Below are 25,666 nucleotides of genomic sequence, written 5' to 3' on the forward strand. Positions count from 1 at the left end.
ATCATTGCAAACAATAGTATGTAACTTCCTTTTGGTCTTGGAGGTGAGGTGAGACAGCAGGCCCGTCTCCAAGAGCAAGGAAGACCCAAGGTTCGAACGATTTAAGCACCAGGCCTAAATGGAATGGTCGGGTACAGGCTGAAATGAGGCTGTGGGGTCCAGGCCCCAGAGAGTACTGAAGTGGCTGAACCCAGTGTTTGGAAAACAATTTAAGCATCAGGTCAAATCGGAAAGGTCAAGCACAGGCTGAATCGAGGCAGTAGGGTCCATACTGCAGAGCGTATCGAAGCAACAGAACCCACTGTTTGGACAATGATCTAAGTGCTGGGCCAGATTCAAAAGGTCAGGGTGTCGTGTTGAGAGGCTCTCTTTGCAGACTTCAGTGGAGAACTCTGTTCATTTGCATTTCTTGTTTGCGAGATTTGTTTCCCCCCTGCATATTGGGTGTTTGATGGTCTTATTTCTTAACGGGTTCTTTTGGGTTTCTTTTTTTTGTGGCTGCCGGTTAGGAGACAAACCTCAAGGTTGTATAATGCATGCATACTTTGATAATAAATGTACTTTGAACTTTGGTCTTCTTGTTGACTTCAAGCCACTTCTATAAATGAGCACATGATATGGTGCTAAGGTGGTAAAAGTATCCAGCATCTCAATGGTCTGTCCTAGATGAATGTAAGTTAGGTAGCGCTAGGGTGTCAATCTTAAAATTATGTATATTTATATATATATATATAAAACAAGACTCTAAGACCCCAGTAATATCAGTAATACAATTTTTCATTAACTTATATAGGCACATAAAATGCCAGATGGGAAAAGACCAGTTCATTCATCCACCCAGATGAGGTCAATGCTTTGAAATTGACATTCCTTCCTACCTGAGGCCAAGCTATTTGTTGGCAGAAACTGAAAGCCATGATAAAAGTCCAAGGCCAATGTGGCAAATATATCTGGAAAATTCCACCTTGTACTCCTTTAGGTAGCCAAAACTGGCTCAGGAGACCGTACTAATTATGGGACTGGATTTAGCATGAAAATGTTGGCATTTCCCATGTGGTGCTTCCCACTTAAATGCATCAAGTTCAGGACCTGCGTGTGAAGTGAAAAGTTCTGAATGTACTGACCACTTTTGGACAGTGAGTTCCTCGCAGGATCTAACAGTAGAACATAAAGATGCCGCAGTTTGTCAGGGTGTACACAAAGGAAACTGTTCTCTGAAGCTGTCCTGGGCCTGGCATATACAGAGCAAATTCTTACCTCTGTGGAGGGAAACAGCTGCAAGAGATCAAGGTAATTATTACATAACTTTGAATTAATTTTAGGTTAGTTGAATCCTCTGCTGCTTACTGATGCTTTCGTTCTTCCTTATTTCTGAAAATCAATTAAGAAAGATCTTCATTGAAAGCAATATTGATTGATTTTCATTAATTTTTGATAGTTTTAATTGTTTCCGATGTCTGTAGGCATTCAGAAACATACAAAATTCATTCGCAAGTGGACAACAGACTAGCCCAGGTGCATGAGATTAGGCATCTGGCAAAGTAGGGCTAACGGTCTGCTATCTTTTATTTAAGGTTTGGAGTATACCATAAAGAAAGTCTGACTACAATCATAGTTTTATTAAATCCACACCTGGAAGTGCTGTTTTGGCCATTTCATTGACAAAAGCATATTATAGCTGTCTTAGACTTCAAGCAATGAAGCTTCATTAAACTGACTGCTGGGATGCCTGCTTTTAATCTGGATGAGAGGAAAAAAACTTTGCAAGAAGTAGAAAAGGCCTGTGTTTTTGAACGCTTGAACACTGAAAGATATAAAATTCTTAGTAAACTTAATTTGGTAGATACTGACAGCTTTGTTCTCCTAGCTGTAGTATCTGGAATCTTGATTTTAGATTCATAGATTCATGAAGTCATATAGGGCAGCACGGTAGCATAGTAATACCACAAATACAAGAAAGTCTGAGGATGCTGGAAATCCAAAGCAACACACACAAAATGCTGGAGGAACTCAGTAGGCCAGGCAGCATCTGCGGAAAAAGGCAAGCAGTCAACCTCTTGGGCCTACACCCCTCATCAGGACAGGAAAGGAAGGGGGAAGAAGTCAGAATCAGAAGGTGGGGGTGGGGAGGGAGAAGCACAAGATGGCAGGTGATAGTCCAAACTGAGAAGCCTCAAAACAGATCTGGAAGCCATGTGGCAGTGAAGACAAGTTCCCAGGAAGGATATGTGGCTGTGGTAGCGGGCCAGGGTGAGCACATGGTAACACAGCACTTTACTGTACCAGTGATCTGGGTTCAATTCCCACTGCTGCCTGTAAGGAGCTTGCATGTTCTCCTAGTAACCGTGTGGGTTTCTCCCGGGTGCCCTGGTTTCCTCCCACAGTCTATAGCCTCTATAGACTTTTATTAGTCTTATAGATTTTTTATATTCTGTGTTTTTCGCCTGATCTTTCTCATTTTTTTTGTATGTGGTGGAGGGGTGGATTTGGGGGTTGATGTGCCTGTTGCATTTTTTGTTTGTTTTTTTTGTGCAGGGAGGAGGGTTTGGGGGTTGACGACTGTGCTGCTGTCCTTTTCTTTCTTGGTTTTGTGGCGATCTGGGGAAGAAGAATTTCAGAGTTGTATACTTTGATAATCAATGAACCTTTGATCCTTTGAACCTTTGAAGTTGTACCGTTTGGTAGGTTATTCGGTCATTGTAAGTTGTCCCGTGATGAGGGTGGGGGTAAATTGGGGTTTGCTGGGCAGGGCTAGCAGGGCCTATTCTGTGCTGTATCTCAATAAACAAATACAGCATAGAAAAAGGCCTTTCAACCCAGCTAGTCCATACTAACCAAGATGCCGATCAAAGTTAACCCCACTGACTGTTCGTTCCATATATTCACTACACTCTGGGTCAGAAACATGCCTCTCACTTCCCCTTTAAATCTTTCTCCTCTCCCTGCAAATTTCTGACTCTAGTATCCTGTGACTATGTACCATATCAATGCCCCTTTTAATTTTATAAACCTGTCCAAGGTCATGTTTCAGGCTTTTATGCTCCAGAATAAACAGTCTCAACCCATGCAAAAGTCCAGGGACCATCCTTGTGAATCTTTTTTTGCGCATTAGCTCTAGTTTAGTTATATCTATCCTGTAGCAAAGTTGCCAAACCACACATAACATGCCAAGCATGTCCTAACCCAACCTTTTTTATGTCATGGGCCAATGCCATGAAGCAAGGGACCCCAGGTTGGGAACTCTAGAATGGATTGTACAGTTATAACATAGCATCTCATGTATATAGAACATAGAACAGTACAGAACTGGACAGGACATTTGGCCTAGCATGCTGTTTTGATCATGATACCAATTTGGACTAAATGCAATCCCACTGTGTGTATTTGTGGATTAGAAAATGGATTGAGGTAGGGAAAAATACTTCACGTAGAACGTTCTCATTTTTACCAATATTGCATTGTTCTATATTGGCTTTGAACTCCACGCTTTTCCTTCTGGACCCTAAGTGCATTAGATGCAATAATGTGAGGAGAAGCCTGAGCATTGACCTTGACAATAATGTCACCTTGTCAAAGTTCATTCCCTCATGTCTATCTTGCAGATTGTGCAGAAACGTGCCTTACAATCACGTGAGATTGCTAAAGTGACCTATCATTGGGATCTGCTGGTTCCAATCAATGGAGTTTTCTGCTTGGAGCAGATTGTTGACAGGTAACCTTCAGGTTAATTCTCACTGTGGATCTCGTTTGTGCTTGCAAGTCAGTACTTCCCATGCCACATCTCAAATTTGTCATTTTCTGACTGATGGTATGTTTGATATTCTCTACGTCGACCACAACTGATCATAACTTCGATCTCCATCTGGTGCCCTGACCATATGCTTCATGTTCTCTAGCATCTTGACCTCATATGTAATAGCACCAGGCTATCATAGTGGTCCCAAGTTTAATATGCCTTTCTAGAATTTCTAGGCCTCTGTTTAATTTAATTTAATTCAGATTTAGATTCAGATTTGTTTTTCACAGGTCCATCAAAGCATACAGTGACGTGCGCCATTTGCGTTAACAACCAACACACCAAGTATTTACTAGGGTCAGCTCACAAGTGTTGCTACACTTTCCAGTATCCATGTAGTTGCCCATGACACAACACAACACAAGCAGCGCCACCGACAACAAAACAACAACAGCGAAACAACTCCCATCCAGTCTCTGGTCTCCGGCCTGGACTCGCAGATTGGCAGATATCAGACTGACTTGACCTCTGGATTCACTGACTTCAGTCATGAACCTTTTGCTTTGACTTCACTGACGTCGCAAGGTTCAGAGATCACAGGTTCGGCATTTGTGGCCTTGGCCCAGGAATTGGCATTCACAAGTTTGACCTCCTGGGCCAAGACTTTTGGACTCGGTCAGATCCTCAATTCTGTTGGTCTGAGGGTTCACCGGCCCTCGTGACTCCAGTCCATACAACCTTGAACCAGAAGCTCACCAACCTGGGTATCGCTGGTCTCTGACAATAACTCTGCTGACCCCACCTCTGGTATCATGGGTTTGACCTATGTCTACCTGTGTCTAAGTTATAAGCTTAACTTAGAACTTTACGGAGTTAGTTTGTTCCCGAATTGTGACTGGAGTTATTACTGGAAATAGGTACATGGTAGCATCAGACATTGACTTACTTGGAGTTCACATTTTAGCAGATGTGGTCAGGTGTGATCAGGTGACAGGAAGTTCATTAGGAATGACATTCAATTTCTGAAGGAGTTGAAAGACCAGAATTCGATGTTCTTGTGGAATGTACTTATTTTGGATCCCTTCTTATGATAGTTAGTCATTGATGTTGAGAGACTTTTGAAATAGTGCACTTTCTTTGCAAGTTGTTCAGGAGTAAAAGAGGATTGTTCAATGTTCAAAGTAAATTTATTATCAAAGTATGTTTATGTGACCATATATATATAGGCTTCCGTTAGTCTCGTGAGACCACGGATTTGTGCCTTGGAAGGTTTCCAGGGCGCAGGCCTGGGCAAGGTTGTATGGAAGACCAGCAGTTGCCCATGCTTTGCCCACGCCACTGATGTTGTCCAAGGGGAGGGCACTAGGGCCGATACAGCTTGGCACCAGTGTCGTTGCAGAGCACTGTGTGGTTAAGTGCCTTGCTCAAGGGCACAACACGCTGCCTTAGCTGAGGCTCGAACTAGCGACCTTCAGATCACTAGACTGACACCTTAACCACCTGGCCACGCCCCAACATATATCACCATGAGATTCATTTTCTTGTAGGCATTCATAGTAGAACAAAGAAATAAAATAGAATCAATGAAAAACTACGTACAAAGACAACCAACATGCAAAAGAAGGCAAACTGTGCAACTACAGAAAAACCCAGAAACTAATAACAATAAGTAGACACATAAATAAGTAATATTGAGAACATGAATTGTAGTGTCCTTGAAAGTGAGTCCATAGGTTGTGCAACCAGTTCAGTGTTGAGTAGAGTGATATTATCCATGATGGCTCAGGAGCCAGGTGGTTGAAGGGTGATAGCTGTTTCTGAATGTGGTGACGTGGGACCTAAGTCTCTTGTGCCTCCTTCCTAGTGGCATCAGCAAGAAGAAGATTTGGTATAAAAAGTTAGGATGTAGTAATAACTTTGGCATCATAAGTTCTTTGGTATAATTAGCAAAACAGCTTCCCACTGTACAGATAGAATATTTGATGCGTGGATGAGCTTACTAAGAGTAGATGAAGGAAAAGGAAAGGACTCGCATAACAGATGAAGGAAAATAAACCTCAATGTGAAGTTTTGTATGTAAGAAGGAAGACATTCCATTTGCGATTACAGATTCAAAAAAGTAAATGGAAGAAAGAAGATGGAGACTGGAACTCTTGACTGAACTTTGTAAGAGAAAAAGACAAAAATAAGAATAGGAAAGTGCCACCAAATATAGATTTGAATATGAATTTAATCTTTGTCTGCTACATCAATGAAAAGTGTTTATGGAATAAATGATTTCACTTTAATCCTGGTTATACAGAGGGTCTGACTATAAAGTCTCCATGGTTTTTAAAGGGCCTTTGCAGATTTACGATTATAATGCACAAATTTTACTCCCCATTGCAGAACTTTACATACATGGAATTCAAATTAGTAAAATTAATTCTATAATAAACAATGAAATATTGGAACTCAATGGGTCACAGAAAGTAATAATTATGTCCCAAAAGTAAATAATCCTTCTAACTGAGTATCAAAGAAGGCACTTAATAAAAAATTTTCAAATGAACATGCTGTGAAGTTCTGTGTTGCTATCTTGTCTTTGGTGCCAACAACCAATGCGACTCACGGTGATGTCCTGCAGGCAGTTCACAAAATGCTTCTCCTCCTTCTTCTTTTAAATATCCTTCTACTACTAATCTGTGTGTGATTGGAGCCTGTAGCTTACATTTTGATAATGTGTTTTTGGGCTGACCAAATGATCTGATGCTTTTACAATCTCCGAGGGAATTTGGTGTGATTGAGATTGAGGTTGAGAATGGAGTGTGTGGCCTAATAGTGGATTGTGAACCCATGATCGGCTACAGTTCTCAACTAACTCACCGATTAAAACATCGAGCAAGATTGAAAGCAACAAAGATGCGAGCAGAAGGTGAACGGACATTCCTGTCTCCCTCTCTCTCTCGCTCACTGCTGCCAGAAAGAGGTGAAGGAGTCTTTGGTCTTAAACAAGGTGCGGTTTGCAGATTGGACTCGTTTTTATAGGACTCTGCAGTTCATGTTGTATGTGTTTCTGGTTATTCCTTTTTTGTTGCTATTTTGTGTGATTTTGATCAGGGTAAACTGGTTCTGCAGCCTGCAGTCAACGAACAACACAGTGCTAAATTGAAGTAATTAGATTAGATTAGAATAGATTAGATTATGAGGACACTCAGTCCTCTTTTATTGTCATTTAGAAATGCGTGCATTAAAAAATGATACATTGTTCCTCCAAGACTAAAACTGACAAAACCACATAATTATAACATATAGTTACAACAGTGCAAATCAATACCGTAATTTGATAAAGAGCAGACTGTGGGTACGGTAAAGAAAAGCCTCAAGTCCCGATAGCCCCATCATCTCACGCAGACGGTAGAAGAGAGAAACTCTCCCTGCCATGAACCTCCAAGCACTGTAAACTTGCCGATGCATTGGAAGCACCTGACCACAGCGGACTCTGAGTCTGTCCAAAAGCTTCGAGCCTCCAACCAGCCCTCCGACACCGAGCACAGAGCACCATCCTCTGCCGAGCGCTTCAACACCGTCCCGGCCGCCGAGCAACAAGCAAAGCCGAGGACTTGGGGCCTTCCCCTCTGGAGATTCTGGATCACACAGTAGCAGCGGCAGCGAAACAGGCATTTCAGAAGTTTCACCAGATGTTCCTCCGTGCTCTCACATCTGTCTCCATCAAATCAGGATTGTGCATGGCACCCTACTTGACAGATAACAGATATCATCACCGAAGTGGCCGCTGAGAGCTGCGTCGCGGTACCATCTTCTCCTCCCGCCCAATTTAGTTCAATTTAGTTCAATAGTAATTGAACTAAACTGAACATTCCTATGATGTTTTAAGAACTCTGTGGTTTAATGCTTAATATTCTCTGTTATTCACTCATTTTTTGACACTAGCACAATTCGTTCTTTTTTCTGCGTGTTGAGTGTTTGATGTTTTCTTTGAACGGGTTCCATGGTGCTTATTTGTTTCATGGCTGTCTGTGGGAAGACAAATCTCAGGGTTGTGTACTGCATACATACTTTGATAATAAATGTACTTTGAACTTAGAACATGTTTAAATCTATTTTCATTACTTTTTAAAATTTAGAACCCTTCCACATACGTTACATTTTCTGATCTTTGGAAAGGAGGAACTATTCATAGGCAGTGGTCTCATTGGTTGAAGAAGTAGATTGAATGTCAATACAGGAAGGCAACATTATTTGTAGCTGACCACAAACACAAATGATCTATAGATGCTGGAAATCAAGAGCAACAAACACAAAATGCTGGAGGAACTCAGCTGGTAAGGCAACATGTATGGAGAGGAATAAAGAGATGATATTTTGGGCCGAGTCCCGATGAAGAGTCTCGGTTTGAAACCTTAGCTTTTTATTCCTTTCCATGGATGCCACCTGACCTTCCGAGTTCCTCCAACATTTTGTGTGGTTTATCTGTAGTTACATGATGTTTTATACTCATGTTCATTATGTTCCTCATTACTTAGGTTCCATAGGAACTTTACCCTTTGCCACGACTCTGTAGATTACAAACAAGAGAAAATTTGCAGTTCAGGACAGATGAAGGGTCTTGGCCTGAAATATCGACTGTTTACATTTTTCTATAGATGCTGCCTGGCCTGCTGAGTTCCTCCAGCATTTTGTGCGTGTTGGTTAGTCTATTTATCATGTCATGTCGCCTGATCCTGAACTGGTTAATTCTGCTGTTCCACTCTTTGAAGGTGGCCATAGCTTATTGATCTTCTTTCCTTCCGGGGAAAAGAGATGAAAGGAAAATTACTTTTAAACTCCCAGAGTTGGTTTCATTTAAATATGTCTGGTGGTGTTAATCAGCACTTTCCTCTGAGTTTTAGTAGTTACTCTTGGAACACAGTTAAAATCAACTAAGCTGGCCATTAGCACTGCACTAATGAATTTCACTGAATTTTGTGGTTAGAACTGAAGTATTGAAATTATAATTTTCCAGTTTCTGAAGAATTTATTCTTCTTTTACATGACTGTCTAATTTAAACATATTACCATGGACAAACTGGAGGTATTTATAATCACAGCCTGTGGGATTGGTGGTTTCAAGCACAAACTCAGGGTTTTTGTGAAGATTTAAATAAATATCCTGCATGGGCTAGCAGGAAGTAGTCTGACTTTGACAAAGTCGAAAATTAGCCATTATCTGATAGATTTAGAACTAACAAAAGGCAATTGGGAACAAAGTGGGCCATCCACAAAACCACCAAATTTGACCTGCCAACACGAGGAATTCTGCAGATGCTGGAAATTCAAGCAACACACATCAAAGTTGCTGGTGAACGCAGCAGGCTAGGCAGCATCTCTAGGAAGAGGTACAGTCGATGTTTCAGGCCGAGACCCTTCATCAGGACTAACTGAAGGAACAGCTAGTAAGAGATTTGAAAGTGGGAGGGGAAGGGGGAGATCCAAAATGATAGGAGAAGACAGGAGGGGGAGGGATGGAGCCAAGAGCTGGACAGGTGATTGGCAAAAGGGATACGAGAGGATCATGGGACAGGAGGCCCAGGGAGAAGGAAAAGGGGGAGGGGGGGAAAAACCCAGAGGATGGGCAAGGGGTATAGTCAGAGGGACAGATGGAGAAAAAGGAGAGAGAGAGAGAAAGAATGTGTGTGTATAAATAAATAACAGATGGGGTACAAGGGGGAGGTGGGGCATTAGCGGGTTAGAGAAGTCAATGTTCATGCCATCAGGATTTGACCTGCCTACTCTTTTAAAGGTTCCATATGCAGCCAGTCTAACTGTCCCTTTTTTTCCTGCTCCACATAATGTTTCCCAATGTTGTGAATGGTAAGTACGACTTAAAAGTAGCATCCTTTTAATGCTAGCCTGCACAGCTTAAAGAGAAGGGATATTATACCTGCAGGAGGTGGTAGAAACCATTATGATTTAATATCACTGGCATATGTCATATGTGTTGGCGTGTGGCCAAGTGGTTAAGATTTTCATCTAGTGATCTGAAGGTCGCTAATTCGAGCCTTGGCTGAGGCAACGTGTTGTGTCCTTGAGCAAGGCACCTAACCACACATTGCTCTGTGATGACACTGGTGCCAAGCTGTATGGGTCCTAATGCCCTTCCCTTGGACAACATAGGTGGCATGGAGAGAGGAGACTTGCAGCATGGGCAACTGCCGGTCTTCCATAAACCTTGCCAGGCCTGCGGCCTAGGAACCTTCCAAGGTGCGATTCCATGGTCTCACGAGACTAAAGGATGCTGATATGTCATGAAATTTATTGTCTTTGCATCAGCAGTACAATGCAATACACAATAATAGGGAAAAAGTGTGAATTACAGTAAATATATATATATTATATAATTAAATTAAATAAGTAGAGCAAAAATAAAAATAAGAGAGTAATAAGTTAGCGTTCATGGGTTCGATGTCCATCCAGAAATCGGATGGCAGAGGAGAAGAAGCTGTTCCTAAATCACTGAGTGTGTGCCTTCATGCTTCTCTGCTTCCTTCTGATGGGAGCAATGAGGACAAGGCATGACCTGGGTGATGGGGGTCTTTAATGGTGGATGCTGCCTTTTTGAGGATGCTGCCTTTTTGCTTCTTGAAGATGTCCTGGATACTACAGAGGCTAGTGCTCATGATGGAGCTAAGTTTACTGCTCTCTGTAGCTTACTTCTGCCCTGTGCAGTAGTCCCCCGTTCCCCCATATCAGATGGTGAAGCAAACCATTAAAATGCTCTCCACGATGCATCTGCGGAAATTCTCAAAATTTCAACTCTTTATTCCCCTCTATAGATGCTGCCTGACTTACTGAGTTCCTTCAGCATTTTCTGTGTTGCTTAAAATTTCCATCACCTGCAGAATTTCTTGTGTTTAGAATGGGAAAAGTTGATTATTGAGGCCTGCATTCTAGTCTCTGTAGATGAAGGTGAAATCTCTGCTCTACTCAGTCAATGTCATGGAGAAGACAGCTGAGGCCATAAATACCAGATGTGGAATGTCAAATATTTAGATGCAAAAATGCAAAATGTTCAATGAACTTAGACTGCATCGTGATCAAGGGTCTTAACTAGAAACATTGACTGTCCATTTCCCTCCACAGATTCTGCCTGACCTGCTGAGTTCCTCCAGCATTTTGTGTGTGTTGCTCCTGATTTCTAGCATTAGTGTCAAGGTTTTTGATCTATATATTTAAGGAAGGATGTGTTTTGCTGAGACACAGTGGAAAGAAGGTTCACTAGGCTGATTTTTGGCAATGAACACATCCTATAGTGGAAGACGGACAGGCGAGGCCTATATTCAGAGGAGGGCAGAAGAATGCAAAGTAATTTTATTGAAACTTTTTAGATTCTGATAGTGATTATTTGGATGCTTTCCTTTCTGGGGGTATGGAGAGCTAGGGTTTCCAACTGAGAGGAGAAGTACTTTCTTCATTATGCACTCTTTGAATTGTCCACTCCAGGGTATGGCCAGGAGATGAGACATGATGTCCTTCAAGGCAATGCTCAAATCTAGATATATGTAGCCACTGGTCTTGGATCCAGAGTAACTCATACAGACTGCTGGAAAAACAGGTCAGGCATCATCTGTGGAGAGGAACAAACAGTAAACGTTGGGGCCAAGACCCTTCATCAGGACTGGAAAGGAAGGGAGAAGAAGCCATAATAAGAAGGTGGGAGGAGGGGAAGGAGTAGGAAGTGTTAGGTGAAGATTGGTCTTGGATGCCTCTTTTTCTTACTATAACTGACTCTTGAGACAGTGAACATGAAGTATCTTAGCTTCGTAAACTCACACAGAAAGAGATCATTCAGCCATCAGCTCTAATCCAGCTCTCAGTAGGCCAACCCTGTCCGTCATATTTCCACAGTCTTTCCCTTGAGCACACCAATTATCTGCTTTCAGTCTGTGCAATTCCCTTCTGAAGGCACAAGCCAATTGTGTTTCCACCAGTTTTACAGGCAGCTAATTTCAGATCATGGCGCTGATTATCAGATCATTTCCCATCGTAGGCTGAGGGGCTTGTTCCTGTGCTATACTCTTCTATGTTGTATGTTTTAGAAGCCTGGGAACACGGAGATCAGAACAGCCAGCTGTAGACTATCTGGTTTCATTGTGTTGGAACTACGAGCGACTTTGCTGACAAACTGGGGATGAATTGTACTTTTGCTTCATGCATTTATTGCTTCTAATCCTGCAATTTATTCAAGCTAAAAAACACTTTTAGGAAGTGGAGAGGAGGGGTGAGAAACATTGCTGGGTTGATGACTGGAATTCTGCAATATTAAACCGGATTAAGCATGAAACCACCTTTATTGCTGATAAGACTCTACATCTCTTTTAGCTTCACCAAACAGAACGTTCCCTTTCATCAGAGATGCTTGAGTAAAACACAGGTTGAAGATTTCATTCGTACTTTATGTAAACAGGGGACTGGGTAAAGCTGACTTCTGATGACCAGGATTTTGAGTGTACTCAGCGGATATTTATTATTTTGTTTTATTTAGCGATGAAGTGCGGAGTAGGCCCTTCGAGCAATGCTGCTCCAGCAACCTCAAAACCCCAATTACCCCTCACCTAATTTACAATGACCAACTAACCTACCCCCTGTGTCTTTGTGGGAGGAAACTGGAGCACCCAGGAAAACTCACACAGTCTGCAGGGACAATGTACAGACACTCCTCACAGAACGGCTCTGGAATTGAACTCTGAACTCTGGAATGCCTCGAGCTGTAATAGTGTCACGCTATTACACTATTATGCCACAGAGAGAATAAAATAATCTATGGATTTATGTTTCTCTTTTAGACGAGTTTCTGTTCCATTTTAAATAGAAAAGTTGACTTGATATTTGAGGTACAGAATACAATTCGGAAATTGCCCGTGTTCACCACAAAAGCCTACAAGCTCCTCCTCTTCATGTTGCTATACAAATGTCTCTTTGAAGTTGTAATTGTATCAGTCTTGACCACTTCCTCTGGCAGTTGATTCCAGAGGACTACTCTCTGTGTACAAAAGTTACACCTCTAATGTCTCTTAAAATCTCTCCTCTGTTATCTTGTATCTGTGCTCACTAGACTTGGGCACCTAACCTTGAAAAAAAAAGCTATGACCATAACTCTTATAGACTTTGATGAGGTTACTCTCTCATTCTCCTGCGCTCCTGGAAATTACGATCCAAAGTGGCCAGCCTCCCCCATAACTCAGGCCCTCCAGTCCAGACAGCATCCTCGTGAATCTCTTCCACACCTTCTCCAGCCCACTTGACCACACCTTTCCTACAACAGGGTGACCAAAACAGTAGACAATATTCCAAGTATGGCTTCACCGACGAGTTGTGTAAAGTTCTAAATGAAGTTGAAACGCTGATCTCAGATTTTCACTTCCAGCACATGGTGTTGTTTCTAATCATCGAAGACTGATCAATTAATGTTGTAAACCAAGTCAACAAAAGGGAGACATAGATAGTTTAGTCAGGCAGAATCATTTTGCTGTCTAATATTAGAGGGCATACATTTAAGGTAAAAGGGGGTAATTTCAAAGGAGATGTGAGGCGGCAAGTTTTTTTCCGCAGAGTGGTGGAACTTTGAATGCACTACCTGGGATGGTGGGTAGAGGCAGATACATTAGTCTTTCAAAAGACATTTAAATAGGCACATGAATGTGAGGAAAATGGAAGGATATGGATGATGTGTGGGCATAAGGGATCAGTTTAGTGCAGAGTAGGCATAAGGGATCAGTTTAGTTGGCCATGTGATTATTAATTTAATTGGTTCAGCACAGAATTGTGGGCCAAACGGTGATAAATAAAAAGAAAAATGTAATATTTGGTGTGATGAGCCATTGCAAGACATAATGATGTGCGCCTTCGTCCTCTTATACAGGCAGTTCAGAAAGTGCATTTTCATCGAAGGAGGAGCTACCAGTATAATTCAAAGCAATTGCTCTAGATTCATTCAACACTTCAGAAAACAGCTGCATCTGACAGGACTGAAGTTTTCTGAAGGAAAAAGCCTCTGAGCTCATGTGTTCTTTGTTGTCTCTGCCAGCAGACATGACTTTCAAATCCATCACCAGCACAAGGAAGGAAATCCTGGCATCCAGGCTGCCAATCACCAACATTGCAGAAAGGGTTTAAGAAGAAGGATTGCATTTACGTAGAACCCTCCACAAGGTCAGAAGGCACTCAAAGGCGACAGGGTACGGCATGACACGGTGCAGGGAATATTAGGGGAAGGAAGATGCTGTTATCAGTTGGCACCGGTCCAAGGAAGGCACATGAGTGAGTGGATCTGCCAAGCTGATGAAGCCACAGGAACCACCTCTTCCCCCATTATAGCTGTTCCAGGTAATAATGTGCTTGTGCTGAGGTGGCTGCCAAAGCAGCCAGATGTCCAAATGGAAGTTTTCTCTCCACTAAATAGAGTATGACTTTCTGTAGCTGTGTATCAGATATATTTACAGCGTGCTGTAACAGTAGGTTAAGGTAAGTATCACACACCCTTTGTACTATGCACAGAATGTTATGCTTATTTTTCACACTGACACCGTTTCTTTGCAGATATGAAAAGCCTGATACTTACACATTTCTATGAGTTCCGTAGGTGCACAATGGAGAGTGTCCTGACTGGTTGCATCGTGACCTGGTATAGAAATGAACGGAAAAGCTCACACAAAGTGATGGATAGAGCCCAGTCCATCACTGGAAAAGCCCTCCTCAGAAATGAACAAATCTATAAGGAGTGCCGGTACAAGAAAGCAGCATCCATTATCGAAGACTCCACCAGCCAGGCCATGCTCTGTTCTTGCTGCTGCCCGCGGGAGGGAGGTACAAGGGCCTTAGATACCGCACTACCAGGTTCAGGACCAGTTATAACCCTTCAACCATCAGGCTCCTGAACCAGTGTGGATAAGTTCACTCATCTAAATATTGAACTGATTTCACAACCTATGGATTTACTTTCAAGGTCTCTGCATTCATGTTCACAATATTCCTTATTACTCATCTATTTATTATTATTATGATTATTATTATTTGTATTTCTTTTTTGAGTTTGTACAGTGTGTCATCTTTTGGACATTGGTTGTTTGTCTGTCTTTGTGTGTAGTTTTTCTTTCATTGATTCTAATGTGTTTCTTTGTATCTGCTGTGAATGTCCACAAGAAAATGAATTTGTGCATAGTATATGGTGACGTAAATGTTTTTTCATAGTAAGTTTACTTTAAACTCTGATTTCTGCTAAAAGATTACGTTTCGCTTCATATATCGGGGACACGCAATCAGAAATATTCCTTTTATTTACTCACATGGTCTTCTTCAGAAATATACCACCCACTGCAGGTCCATAACCTCACAACTTCCTCAAAATAGGGGACATGAGTTTGTGAGGAATGGTTAGGCTTTGAGTAGAGCAAATGGGGTAAGTTCATCCATGATGTCAAACAGACTCTCAGCATATTTGCCGCTTGATTTATGTTGCTCCCTATTTCCAAAGCCTCCAAAGTCACAAAAAATGGCTAGTTATTAAGTAAAATGGACTGCCACAATGCGAAAAAGTTAAAATGTGTCAAACGTTATTTACGACATACTCAACCAAGTGTCCTTACCTAATCCATTTTCAATACTAGGCGCAAGTGTGGCAAATAAAATATAAAGACTTCTTAATGGTGAACAAACATTGACGGTTTATCACCAGATTTCACAAGAAAATGAGATTAATTGCTGAGATAACAATGGAAATATGCACCCATTGTTTTTCATGGTTATTTCTGAAATGTACTCCCGTGATAAACCTTGGATTTTGATGGACATAAGATTATAATGCAAATAGTTCAGGTTGTTTCAAATAATCCAGAAGAATTCAGAGGTCACTGAAGTTGATTGCATTGCATAATCATAATCCTGTTATAGTGTGGAGACAGTTCAGGTATGCAAATTGCGACATTAGGAAGGGTCGATATTTCAGTTTGAAGCTGCACTGCAAACTCTGTGCGGGAATGGTTTCTAAAATAGAATAGGGCCTTGCCCTATGAAACATTCATTGGCATGTGTTCTTTCCCCAATGACATGGGAATGAAAACCAAGCGTTTCTTCATCCACTTGCACCACCTCAGAAATTTGACCAGAGGCTTACTGTCATGAATTGGACTTGAGTGGTTGACATATTTTTGCACTGGGCACATGCAGTATGTAATGATGTGATACATACACCCACAAAAAGATTCTGCAGATGCTGGAAATCTTGAGCAGCACACACAGGAAGCTGAAGGAACTGAGCAGGTCAAGCAGCATCAATGGAGAGGAAAATTCCCCGCCATAGACGGTGACTTCATTGCCGAGTTCCTCCAGCATTCTGTGTGTTCATTCCCCTTCATAGATGCTGTCTGACTTCATGAGTTCCTCTGGCATTTTGTGTGTTTATTGTTCTCCATAGATGCTGTCTGAACCGCCGAGTACCTCCAGCATTTTGTGTGATTTGTTATGCTCTGGTACAGTGTTGCTGAAAGAAATTGATTTATATGCCTTTGAGGAGCAATGTAAACATAGATTAGATTAGATTAGATTAGATTATGAGGACACATATTCCTCTTTTATTGTCATTTAGTAATGCATGCATTAAGATATGATACAATATTCCTCCAGTGTGATATCACAGAAACACAGGACAGACCAAGACTGAAAAACTAACAAAAAACTCATAATTATAACATATAGTTACAACAGTGCAACAATACCATAATTTGATGAAGAACAGGCCATGGTCACAGTAAAAAAGTTCAAAGTCTCTCGAAAGTCCCACATCTCACGCAGACGGGAGAAGGAAGAAAACTCTCCCTGCCATGCCCGACCACAGTCTGACTCTGAGTCGTCCGAAAAATTCGAGCCTCTGATCAGCCCTCCAACACCGAGTACCGAGCACTATCTCTGCCGAACACTTCGACCTCAGCCTCGGTGGCCAGCAGCAGGCAAAACCGGGGACTTTGGGGCCTTCCGTCTGGAGATTCTTGATCGCACAGTAGCAGCGTCAGCGAACCGGGCATTTCAGAAGTTTTCTCCAGATGTTTCTCTGTGCTTCTCACGTCTGTCTCCATCAAATCAGAATTGTGCACGGCATCCTACTTACACATGTGATATCATTTCACTGGAGAGCTGCGTGCGCTGCGTCGTGCCGCCATCTTCAACCAGGTTTGCATCATACTGCTTGCTTTAAAAAAGTCCACGACTGGGGACTCAGCTCAGAAGGTTTCCTTTCATGTACTCACATGATCTCCTTCAAAAAACATACTACTCCTGCAAGTCCATAACCTCAACAACTTCCTCAAACCACCAAACACTCAATTGTCAGCTTAAGTTCAACTGATGACCCTCTGCCCCCGAGCTCCCGCTCCGTGGCTGAACTCATTCAATGCCCTCAAGCCACGATAAGTTGGTTCCGTAGCCTCGCTCTCACAGTGTGGTCCCTGATAGGACTCTCACTCACTGACCACCATTTCCCTATTTACCAACATCCCATGATTGAACAACACCCAGCAACTCCCCAATTTCCACCCTCCCAGCTGTTCATCATATGCCTGACCATTAATGGTTAATAGAACATAGAACACTACAACACAGTACAGGCCCTTAGGCCCATGATGTTGAGCTGATTTTTTAACCTACTCTAAGAGTAATCTAACCCTTCCCTTCCACATAACTCTCCATTTTCCTTTCAACCATGTGTCAAGCTCTTATGTGTCCCTGATGTATTTGCCTCTACCATCATCCCTGGCAGTGTGTTCCAAGGACCTACCACTCTCAGTGTAAAAGAACTACCTCTGACATATCCCCTTCACTTTCCTTCAATTACCTTAAAATTATACCCTCTCATATTGGCCATTTGTACCCTGCTAAAACTCTCTGGCTGTCCATTTTATCTATTTGGATGCCTCTTATCATCTTGTTGTTCGTCCATCGTCCGTCGTCGACGTCGATGGGGACCTCGACACCATAATGATGGTGTGGAGACTAGAGCTTGATTTGGATTTAAGTGAGGGAGAGTTGCGCAGCATCAGCCTCACTCTCTCTTCCCAATTCCCATCTGGATCCAATGGCAAGACAGAGTTGAGACAGCTGGAAATGGGACTAGGCGTACTGGATGACCAGGACGTCTTCTGTGTCTTGTCGTGCTCTACACGTTCCACGACGCTTGCAGAGACCGCCTTCTTGACCGTTGGACCTTCCGCTGGTCTCGTACGCTCAATCCGCCGGAGTCTGTCTTCACATGCTGGGATAGACAACTCCCTATCTCACCGAGAGTTTGAGACCCATTGGCTACCCTCACCTGGTTTAGCCGGTTTGTCGAAGATGTTGCCTCGGGGTGTGGCCGCTGTCGCATGCAAACAGCTACGAGGAGCCACAGGTGAGAGCTGAGTGCCAGGTGGGGACCAAAGGTGGACCAACCGCCTTGAAAAGGACGCGACATGTTTCCCCACCAGAGGCTCCCTGACACCCCATACACCCCATATCATTTTGTACACCTCTATCAAGCCACCACTCATCCTTCACTCTGAAGAGAAAAGCCCCAGCTCTCTTAGCTTATCCTCATAAGACATGCTTTCTATTCCAGGCAGTGTCCTGCTAGATCTCTTGTGCACCATCTCCAAACTTCCACAGTCTTCCTATAATGAGGTGGCCAGAACTGAGCACAATATTCCGAGTGTGATCTAACCGAGCTTTATAGAGCTGCAACATTATCAGCAATGCCAGCCAACACTTGCACTAACCCCACTTCCAATACCCTTCCTTCCTGGTCTTGATCCTCTCTTCCTTGAGATTATCTGAGGCTGGATCTGGTCGTAGACCTAACTGCTTTCCTTCATGTGTTTCCACAAGCGTAGCATATGATGGGAAGGTCTTACCCTTGCATAGTACCAACTTAATGGCATCCAAATCTCAGTACATCCATTACTCAGTGTAACGGGCATACACCCCAGCGACTGCAGCAGTTCAAGAAGGCAGCTTATCACCACCTTCTCAAGGGCAACTAGGGATGGCAATAAATACTAGCTTAGATGGCGATGCCCACACCCCATAAATGAATAAAATTTTAAAAAACCTACTTAGCCATTGTACCTAATACAGTATTTTCAAGTGGCTGGCCGATGAACAATGCATTTGTTGATACGTTGTGTAGGAACAGTTTAACAGGACTCTGTGGGTGTCATTGAATTTCTGAGCCACCAGATGTCACAGGAAAGGAGTAATTATCCCAAAGTGAGCTCATCCTGGATCTCTGGTGATGAGTTTGCACGTGCTCTTCAAATCCTTTTAAAAATATTGTTGATAATGCGAAGTCAGCAGAGGTCACCCGGCTTTCGTGAAGGGCCACATTTTACGCGCTCACTTCCTGAGGCTGGTCCAACCATTCATTCAGGTCACAGGTGATGAATATGGGCTCCAAACTAGCGTACTGAAATGGAACTAAATAATGTTGAATTAGAAAGTTCGAGATGAAATATAAGTGATAACCTTCTTTTCGTTCTTAAAATGACAACATTCCAAATTGTGCATTACTTGAATTTTTGATTGTTTTATTGCTTCAAGTTGGGATCATTGAAGGGATTATCTCTGATTACGGAAGAGATAAATATATTTTTTCTTTAACCTTACAGGTCAACAGAATAAATGCCATACTTTATTCCTTCACTTATGAACTTGATTTATATAAAATGACACAATAGCATTGCGGCTAGTGCGACACTATTATAGCTTGGGGCATCAGGGTTCAGAGTTCAATCCCGGCATCCTCTGTAAGGAGTTTGTTCGTTCTCCCCACCGGTTTTCCAAAGGTGCTCTACTTTTCTCCCATAGTCCAAGGGCATATGAGTTAATAGGTTAATTGATCATTGTAACCAATGGAACATGAGCTTTCAATATTTTGTAATTAACTATACATTAGCACATTCTCTGGTTGGGACAGCTTAATAGTCTCAATAGGTGACCAGCGCATGACGCAAACTTTTGAAATATATACCACGCTCTTAAGAAACAACTAATAAATTTTAGGCCAGATTTAGTTGGAACATGTTCTTAATTAAAACAAGCATAACATCTTAATCTGAACATGTTAGGTTATGAACGCAAACACGAGGAAATCTGCGGATGCTGGAATTTTCAAGCAACATACATAAAAATTGCTGGTGAACGCAGCAGGCCAGGCAGCATCTATAGGAAGAGGTACAGTCGACGTTTCGGGCCGAGACCCTTCGTCAGGACTAACTGAAAGAAGAGATAGTAAGAGATTTGAAAGTGGGACGGGGAGGGGGAGATCCAAAATGACAGGAGAAGACAGGAGGGGGAGGGATTCTAATTTCTGTTAATGCCCCACCTCCCCTTTGTACCCCATCTGTTATTTATTTATTATTATTATAATATAGATATTTTTTCTCTCTTCTCTCCCTCTCACTATACCCCTTGCCCATCCTCTGGGTTTTTTCCCCCCTCCCCCCTTTCCTTCTCCCTGGGCCTCCTGTCCCATGATCCTCTCATATCCCTTTTGCCATTCACCTGTCCAGCTCTTGGCTCCATCCCTCCCCCTCCTGTCTTCTCCTATCATTTCAGATCTCCCCTCCCCTTCCCACTTTCAAATCTCTTACTCACTCTTCCTTCAGTTTGTCCTGACGAAGGGTCTCAGCCCGAAACGTCGACTGTACCTCTTCCTATAGATGCTGCCCAGCCTGCTGTGTTCACCAGCAACTTTTATGTATGTTAATTTATGAGATTTTTTTGATAACCAGAAGCATTTTTAAGTGTCAGTACATAGAAGCATTTGAAATGTATAAACATGGTGCAGGAACAATATATTTTGCAATATCAAAATTTATACAAATTATGGTCTTAATTATTTAGGAATTTCCAAGGAAAAATTAATTGCTATTTTTGGCAAGGTAACAAATACCAGGAAGGAAAATCTTTCCACTTGAAAGTTATTTTGGAGCATCACTTTGTTCCCTTAGAGTTTAATTTACAAACTTGAGTTATCCTTCCCCTCTTCTGACCAAGAAACAAAAAGGATCATAAATGTAGACTTCATACTGCTATTCATGCACGGCTTCGAACAGCCTTAGATACTGGCTAAAAATAAATTTGACATCTACTGTCCAGAAAACAACATTCCTAATCCCAAAAGAGCGTTCAAATTAATGCAGAATGGGAAGTTCCATGGGAAAATGTTACTCCTGAAAAGTTCCCTTGTTTGAGTTATTTTTTGATTATTTTGAAAAGTTTTGGGGTGGATACATCAGGGAGCATTTTAAGGGGGTGGTTCGCCAGCCATTCACACGAGCTTGTTCTGTTGCTGTGGAAACAAGCTCACTGAATGCCGGCCAGAAAATGTTTGACAGCCTGATGTGTCGCTCAGGTAGGCTGACAATGAAGTGGTTGAAGTAGAGAAATTGGGGCGCAAGGTATAGTGCATATAATACTTCAGTAGTATTTGAGTAATATTGTAAATATATTGTTTGATTACATAATTCATTACGGGGTTACATGTAAGAAGTGCATGAATGGCACGTGTCATTACACCACCACATCACATCTGAGTGCCTCACTAAACTAAAGTGAACTAAGTGCATGCATATCCAGAGGCTCCTGTGTTTTTCCTTCATTTAGTTTCTGAAATTTACAAAACATAACAGTGGTGATGAGTAAGTTTTAAAATGAATTAGAGATGACTACCTACCTGTTGAAGTGCAGCACATTTTTTTTCCTCAGAAGGGGGAGAGGGAATTAAAAAAAAAGAGCAGCACGTGTTTCTTCAGAAGGGCAGAGACACGGTCGTTAAAAACAAAGGCAGAAAATGGATTAAATTCAAGGGTTCATAAACAGTGAGCACTGAGTGATAATAATATGAAATAAAAAGAAGCAGAAGAGAAGATAGGCAAGTTTGATTGCCCACAGATAACTGGATGATGCATACCGAATGAATAGAGTAGTATTTTGAAGCAAATGAAACAGTCAATGAAAAGCGGGTGCTGGTGTTATTGAGTGCAATAGGTGGAAAAATATACAGTTTGCTTTGAAGTTTAACTGCTCCAACCAAACCAGCCAAAATGAGCTTTGCTGATATCATGAACGAAATGCAGGAACATTTAGAACCAAACACATTGTTAATTACAGAACACGTTAGGTTTCATAAGTGTTATCAGAAAGGAGGGGAGTGCATTTCAGAATTAAAGAAATTGTCTGAGCATTGTCAGTTCAGTGATGGGCTTAATGAGGCATTAAGAGATTGTTTAGCTTGGGGAATGTTAGCAGAAAACATTTAAAAATGGCTCCTAACTGAAGCACAACTCACATTTAAAGCAACAGTTGAAATTGCTGAACAAATGGAAACCACATCCAGAGATGCCGATGAGTTCCTTTCATGGATGCAAGTGACTGTAAAAAGAAATTGCCAAGTCTAAATATAAACCAGCCTGGATGAACAAATTGTGTTACTATCGTGGTAAGGGCTCACTTAAACCAGACCAATTCAGGTTTAAAGGCGAAATACAGAAAATGCAACAAAGTAGAGCACATACATGGAGAATGTTGGGCAGACAAAAATAAGTGGATTCCGCAGGGAAATGTAAAAGATAAAACAGCCAAGATGCAGTTTTAGAAAAAGCACTAACCTGCATGCCATTGATGAAAAATCTGATAATTATGAGAGTGACACAGGATTGGGTAGCCTTGGGATTTACACTGTGAAAATTAACAAGAGACAAGTGATATGGCTTACAGCAGACGTGAACAGCAAATTAATTAAACTGGAATTGGAGACTGGCTCATCTGTTTCATTCATTCCACAAAATGAGTTTCAATGGCATTTGAAAAATACTGAACCGAAGCCTGCATATATCTAGCTAAGAACTTATAGTGGAGAAAAAATAACTCCTGTGAAGAAGACAACCAACAGGCCACATTGGGCTTGCATGTGGTAGAAAAAGGCAGGCCACCATTGTGGGGCTGTGATTGGCTGAGACAGCTACAACTTTATGGGAGATCCATCCACCATATGTATGCCATATCCCCTTCAATAGAATCAATGATGATTCTGAAGACACGTAGTCCTCTTTTATTGTCATTTAGTAATGCATGCATTAAGAAATGATACATTATTTCCTCTGGTGTGATATCACAAAACCAGGACAAACCAAGACTGAAAAAACGGACAAAAACATATAGTTACAAACACTATAACAATACCATAACTTGATGAAGAAGTCCGTGACCACAGTAAAGTTCAAAGTTTCTCAAATGTCCCACATCTCACGCAGACGGGAGAAGGAAGAAAAACTCTCCCTGTCATGCCGACTACAATCCGACTCTGAGTCATCCGAAAACTTCGAGCTCTGGTCAGCTCTCCGACACTGAGTACTGAGTGCCATCTCTGTCCGAACGATTCGACCTCCTTCTCGGTCGCCAAAAGCAGACAAGGCCGGGGATTTTGAGGCCTACCCTCCGAAAGGTTCCTGACCACACAGTAATGACAGCAGCGAACGGGCGTTTCAGAAAATTCTCCAGACGTTCCTCTGTGCTTTCACGTCCATTCTCCATCAAATCAGAATTGTCTACGGCCCCTATTTAACAGATACAATATCATTTTTCACCGGAGAGCTGCGCACACGCAGGCGTGCTGCCATTTTCTCCTCCCTCTCAATGAAAGTGAATTGACAAAGGTACAGGATGATGCCACAACAGTGTTCAAGGATGGCATTGGAAAACTCAAATATTTCAAGGGTAAAATAATGTTAAATGAAAATGACACACCCAAGTTTTACACAAATGTTTCTTGTAACATCTGTGATACAGTAGCCAGTGAGCTAGATCACATGGAGGCTGGAGGACTTCTTTTCAAGTTTGAGTGGAGCCCATGGGCAATGCCAGCAGACCCAGTAGCCAAGAAGGATGGGCCTTTCAGGATCTGTGGTGATTTTAAGGTCACCATCAATCCAATACTGAAAGTAGATCAATACCCTCTGCCCAGGATAGAAGATACCTTTACAAAACTTTTTGGAGGGATTCGCTTCAGCAAAGTAGACTTAGCTGAGGCCTACCTACAGATGGAGATAGAAGAGTCCCAAGGTTTTCTCAACGTAAGCACTCACAAAGGGCTTTATCAATATAACAGGCTTATTTTTGGAGTAGCATCTGCACCTGTACTCCGGCAGTAAGCTATGGACCAGGTGCTACAAGGCTGCCCAGGCACTCAGTGTTACCTGGATGACATCATTGTTACCAGTGAGGATGACAAGAAACATTCCCAAAATCTCAAGACAGTGTTAAAAACAGCAGAAGATTATGATGCAATGAGTGAGGATTCCTAAAACCAAGCATTACTTACTCTGGTCACACCATCGATGCACAAGCATTACACAAGTGTGCTGAGAAAATTCAAGCAGTGGTGGATTCCCTAAGACCAAAGGACATGTCACAGTTGTAGTCCTTTTATAGGATTTGTCAATTACTGTAACAGGTTCCTGCAAAGCCTGGCTATTGTGCTCCACCCCTTGAACTGATTACTACAGCTTGCGATGAAATGGCAGTGTGAGGTGGCTTTTCAAAAGCAAAGGATCTGGTGGTATCAGATACTGCACTCACACATTATGGTCTGTATCGTCCAGTGAAGCTTGCCTGTGAAGCCTCGTCTTAAGGTATGGTGCAGTCATGTCACACGTTGTGAGTGATGGAAGTGAACGCTCCATAGCCTTTGCATCACGTCCCCTTACCGCTGCAGAGAAACATTATGCACAGATTGACAGAGAGGCCTGGAGTCTGCTTTGGGGTGTAAAACTAGTACTTTGACGGGAGAGAGTTCACCCTCATTACTGATCAGCGACCACTGGTGTCCACTTTCAATCTTCAAAAGAGTGTTGCATTAACAGCAGCAGAATGAATGCACAGATGGGCTCTGCTTCCTGTAGGACACAATTGCAAGATCGAATTCAAAAGGATGACTAATCATGGAATTGCTGATGGATTGTTCCATTTACTCTTGGAAAAGGAAACACATGAAAAATCGACAAAAGAGTCCTCTTGACGTATTCTCCCTAATGCAAATCGAAAGTCTCCCTATTATGGCAGAGGTGATTCAAAGGGAAAGTAATGAAAGGTCTACATGAGAACCCAAAGTAGCTGGAATGTGCATCGGAAATTCCAATTCCGCCATTATCACTAGCACCAGGATGAAGTTGCCTCTGACAGGTTTTTCTTTGGGGGAGATGGAGAGTTGCGGTGCCATCCAAGCCGAGAGCGAAAGTGTTGGATGAGCAACATACCGGTCATCTAGGCATGGTCTCAAAATGAAAACATTGGCATGAAGCTTTGTCTGGTGGCTTGGGATAGATCAGTAGATCGAGCAGCTTGCCGTGCAGTGTGCAGAATGCCAACACGTCCAGAAGAAAGACATTCAGAGTTGTCAGAACCACTTCCTGCAGGCCCAAAGTCAACTCTTACAACCATCATGGAGGAGACCCAGAGGCTAAGATTGTTTCACGGCCACAGGTCTCACCTGCCAAGCAGAATGACCCCCCCTTGCCAGGAATAACATTATTTGACAGGAATAAGAATTCCTCCACACATGTTTTTCTTCATATATTTTTCTTTCTTTTCTTTCGATTAGTTTCTGGAGTTCCACAAGAAACACAAGGGTTTCATGAGTACAGGCTTTTGGGAAATGGGGTTGCAACTACCCAAACTTCCTCTGCCGGGAATCAAGCGTTGAGAACATAGGATGCAATTTTGCAAGAATTATGGCATGCCTGGTTGGTATAGAATCCTGAACAATCTAAAGGTGAACTGGAGAGATTCTGCATATGCTGGAAATTCAGAGTAACACACACAAAAGGCTAGAGGACCTCGGCAGGTCAATCTGCATCTATGGAAATGAAC

This window comes from Mobula hypostoma, chromosome 17 (assembly GCF_963921235.1).
Source record: "Mobula hypostoma chromosome 17, sMobHyp1.1, whole genome shotgun sequence".
In the NCBI taxonomy this organism is placed as follows: Eukaryota; Metazoa; Chordata; class Chondrichthyes; order Myliobatiformes; family Myliobatidae; genus Mobula; species Mobula hypostoma.